Below are 5174 nucleotides of genomic sequence, written 5' to 3' on the forward strand. Positions count from 1 at the left end.
ATCAGTCATGCAATCCCAAGAGAAGCTTCTCTCTTCAAACTTATCCCACATGCAACCCTTTCTTCTCTCTTCCCACCAGAGTTTCGTTACATGTAACCTCCATGCCTTCCGCGCCATACATCAACACTTCAAATTCAGCCTAAAATTTTGTCTGCTATCTACAGGGCAAGATGATTCTTGCTTTCTCATAATCTAAAAAGACCACCAGCTACATCCCCTCTTGAATTCCCTAAGGAAGCTCCCATCCACATTTAGCTTTACCCTCCCTGTCTTGGACGCAACCAAAAATCTTCCTGTGTACATACCACTTTGCTGACCATCAAGCTTGATTCCCATCAACCTTGATTGCAACAACATTTTATTGAGTGACTTCCCCTCCTTGAACACAATAGTGTTGCTGCCCCAAGTCATTCATATGACCCACCCACTCCCTCATGTTGTTTACTATTACGATCCAGCCATATATAATAGGCTATTAACATGCATCCATTCAACGAAGCTAATTCAAACGAACACTACCTAGCTTATTGATGTCATGCACTGATATAACATCCAATGTACTTCTACAAGTTCAATGTTCAATGTGGTTTAGTATGAATAAAATGATACCATGAAGGTGTGATCTGTAATTTCACAAACAAGTTGGTTGCTTCAAAGTAGGAAATTTTGCTGAGAATTTGTGTTTTGCTGGTTGCCGACACTAGCGAATTGGCGAAATCACCGATATTTCTCAATTTCGTTTCCCAAATCCCAATTCCTATTATTATGACACGCACCCACCTACTTTCAAAATTCAAACTTCAAAATTTCCCATTAACCTATTCCCATCTTGTTAGGCTATCAGTCATGCAACCCCAAGAGAAGCTTCTCTCTTCAAACTTATCCCACACGCAACCCTTTCTTCTCTTTTCAAACTTCACTAAGGTTTTAAATGGAATAATAGAGGAGAAACATTGAGAGACCACCGGCGATTCAGGGTTTCAATTTCACCGGCGATTCAGGTTTCAATTCCTAGCAGTGGTTCCGGAGCTGAGTGAAGAGAATTTTGCTGTTGGAGTTTGAGTTGCAAAGTTTGATTTTTTTGTAGCTTGGGAGTCGGGACTTGGGTTTGAGTTGCAGAGGATCAGCAAATATCGGGGATGTGGTTGGATTTTTCGTTTGTTTGAATTGTAGGGTTGCAAACGGAAGAGTATCCGACGACATTAGCCAAGATTTCGCTGGTTCGCTAGAAAAATGGCGATTTTTCGGCGAATTTTAGAAATTTCATTTTCGGTGCGACTTTTGTATTGTTGAGTGTCGAATTGGAAGAATTTCACCATATTTTAGGCGAAATTCGCCGAAATGTTTTACCTTGGGTTGATTGGCTCATTGTTTAACCTAGTTGGTTGTTTGTTTACTTGGATTCAACTTCACAATTTAACTGGCACCATTGGTTATCTGTTGGACTGGAGTACATATACTTACTTTGGCTGGTTCATTTGATGATGCTAGGGTTGCCTCTCTTGGTGTGTTTAGGGCTCTCTCTTCTCTCCCTTTGCTTTGTGGTGTACAATGATTTTCTTAATCTTTTTTTTATCTGTAATCCATAAGGTTTTGAGTTCTTTCTTGTAGATCTATGGTGTATGCCCGTAATTGTACATTTTGATGTAAGGATTGCAAGGTTCCATGGTGCATTGGGTTCGATCTAATCCCAAGAGACGTAGGCCTTATGACCGAAGTCCGTGGTCAAAGATTGTGGTGCTTTTCTTTTATTTCTTCTCTCTTTCATGATGTGATATTCTGATAGTCCTCGGATTTGATTCACTAAACTTGACAATGGATCAGAGCTTTGGGATTTGGGGTCTTCATTGCCTATTTCTAGGGTTCTAGGATTTCTTGCAATGTTTCTAGTGTTCCTTGGTCTTTGACAATTAGCATTGGTTTTCAATTGAATCTTACGATGGATTCTAAGGTTCTAGAGGTGGTTTTGGTGGTTTAGACTGGTCTTCAATTCTAGGTTTCCTTTATAATTCTTCCATCATGATTATTGGAGGATTGAAGGCTCATGATTCTTCATCCCTAGAAGAATTGGAGGAGCAAGGAGAAGTTAGGTGACATATCCACCCAGCTGGTATCTAACTCACCCGATTACTTGAGGAAGCGATCCATAGTCACATGATTAGGTTTGCCGAACAATCACAACCATTCCACATAATAACATAATCATGAACAATAATCAATAATAAGTTCAATAAATGAAATAAACGTTATCACCAAGGAATTCCCCAAAGAGTATCAAAACTGGAAAGTATTTACATCATCTATGTGTTCTTAGTAAAACGATAAATAATGAATTCAAAGGTTTTCGTCTCTCTAAAGGTCTCAAGTCTTCCTAAGTGAAGGGCTGTGTTCGTATGAACAGTTTAGACATGCATACGTTCATTGTGTACATCATCATTGCCGCAATCCGGCATCTCATAGGCATGGTCGCCACCTTGTAAGCTTGAAGCACCAAGGTATTGTAATTTGCAACACAATCTAAAGACAAGTATTCCACAAAGGATGAGTTTCACAGAACTCAACGAGATCATCAACAACATATGCCACATATTTAACCATAAAAGAACGAATGTCAATATAATGCAATGTAGTGCAATAATTCACCTATAACTCTAACCATTCCAGTCTCTAACTAGGTAGACACGCATTAAGGGATGCCACCAGCCTCCTTTGAGAAAGCCTCTCACAGACCCCAATGGCTTTGACCGAACTGGGCGTCACAACATAGGAATAGGGATATCAGTCCGTTCATCGATCATGGCTAGGGATTAGGGCCCAATCGACCAAGCAGGACAACAAGGCCAAGACAGGGATTTGAAGGACCAAACCCAAACCAAACTTAAAGAGCTTCTCCACATACATTATATGACTTACCTAGTATGTAGAAATGCCTTCGAACTAAATCAAATAATACTCCAAGTCCAACAACTAATCTCATCTTCAACTAGGTGCAGTTTCCTTTTCAGTTCTGAACAAGTTTCCATATATGGAACACCATCATCAACTTCCATGGGTTCTGGGTCAAACACCATGTCTTCTACTAAGAGGGCCCATAGATGACTTCTTCCTTTGCTTCAGGTTATCAGACCTACAAACAACAGGGTTTTTGGGTCAAGGTCAGGGTTAGGATAGGGCTAGATTTCACATTCTCTCCCCCCCACCTTAAAAGAAATTTCATCATCGAAATTGAAAGCGTACTTGTACTTCCAAAAAGAGGAGGAAATTTCTCCTTTATATCTTCTTCCTTCTCCCAAGAAGCTTCTTCAGGGGTATGGTTCTTCCACTGAATCTTCACCAAAGGGATGGTGCGATTCCGCAATTGTTTGTCCTTTTTATCTAGGATTTCGGTTGGCTCTTTATCATAGGTAAGATCAGCGCTAAGTACTTCGAGTGCTTGCTGTAGTATGTGTTCCGGATTCTCTATGTATTTCTGAAGCATTGAAATATGAAACAAATTATGAACTCCAGCAAGAGATGGAGGCAAGGCCAAACGATATGCGACAGGTCCAACCTTCTCAAGAATCTCGAAAGGTCCGATGAAACGAGGGCTAAGATTTCCCTTAACATTGAATCTCATCACACCCTTCATAGGTGAAATCTTCAAGAAAACTTTCTCCCCAACTTGAAATTCCAAATCGGTCCTTCTCTTATCAGCATAGGATTTCTGTCTTGACTGAGCAGACTTAATCCTTTCTCTAATCATATCAACCATCGCGCTTGTAGCTCCAATCATTTCCAGACCTAAGACTTTTCTTTCACTAGTCTCAGTCCAATACAAGGGTGTCCTACAAGTGTTACCATACAAAGCCTTGAATGGAGCCATGCCTATTGTTGCCTGATAACTGTTGTTATAGGCAAACTCAACCAAAGCTAAGTGTTCATCCCAATTGCCACCCATATCAACAACACAAGATCTAAGCATGTCCAAAATCTGAATTGTTCGCTCAGATTGTCCATCCGACTGTGGGTGATGAGCAGTACTCAAATTCAATTGGGTTCCCAAGGCCTTTTGCAAATTGTTCCAAAACCTTGAGGTGAACCTAGGATCACGATCAGAAACAACGCTCACAGACAATTTTCGCCGACGTACCAAAGTTGCACTTGTTAAACTTAGCATAGAGCTTGTTTTCCCTTAGTCTTTGCAAGGCAAAACTAAGATTGTCTTGCATGCTCTTCTTCATCCTTCGAATAAATCAAGATGTCGTCGATAAAAACTATCACAAACTTATCAAACATATCATGAAATACTCGGTTCATGAGGTCCATGAACATAGTAGGAGCATTAGTCAAACCGAAAGGCATGACTCTAAACTCATAATGCGCATACCTTGTTCTAAACGCTGTCTTGAAAAATCACTTGACTTCACTTTCAACTGGTGATATCCAGATCTCTAGTCAATCTTCGAGAATACAGCTGCGCCTTTCAATTGATCAAAGAGATCATCAATCCTGGGCAGCGGATACCTATTCTTGATGGTCAACTTGTTCAACTAACGGTAATCAATGCATATACGCATACTACCATCCTTCCTCTTGACAAACAATACCGGAGCTCCCCAAGGTGATACACTAGGCTGTATAAAACCTCTATCTAAGAGCTCATTCAACTGGTTTTGTAGTTCTTTCAGTTCGGTAGGAGCCATTCTATACAGAGCCTTAGATACTGGGAGGAGCTCCGGGATTAAATCAATAGAAAATTCAACATCCCTATCAGGAGGCAGCCCTGACAGATCACCAGGAAAAACATCAATGAAGTCACAGACAACCTTGACTTCTTCTAACTTCTTCTCTTCCTTAATCTTGCTTTCAGGTGAAGCATCTTCTACTAATGCACAGACTTGCATCAATGCGGTCAAGGTCTTCTTATCAATTCTTCCTTTTCCGCCTTGAAATTCGAAAACTGAACTTCCACAAATCTGGAACTGAATTTTCTTTGAAGAGCAAAGAATTACAGCTTTGTGGGCTGTCAACCAATCGATTCCCAAGATGATATCAAAGTCTTTCATATCGAGAAGTATTAAATTGGCTTCTAAGTTCTTCTGACCAACCAAAATAGGACACTTAGCTAACACTTTATCTAGTTTCACCATAGATTCAGTAGGAGTACTAATCAATAAACAACTAGATAAATTTCA

This window comes from Hakea prostrata, chromosome 8 (genome assembly GCF_041222555.1).
Source record: "Hakea prostrata isolate BN-2017 chromosome 8, UWA_Hpros_2, whole genome shotgun sequence".
NCBI lineage: Eukaryota > Viridiplantae > Streptophyta > Magnoliopsida > Proteales > Proteaceae > Hakea > Hakea prostrata.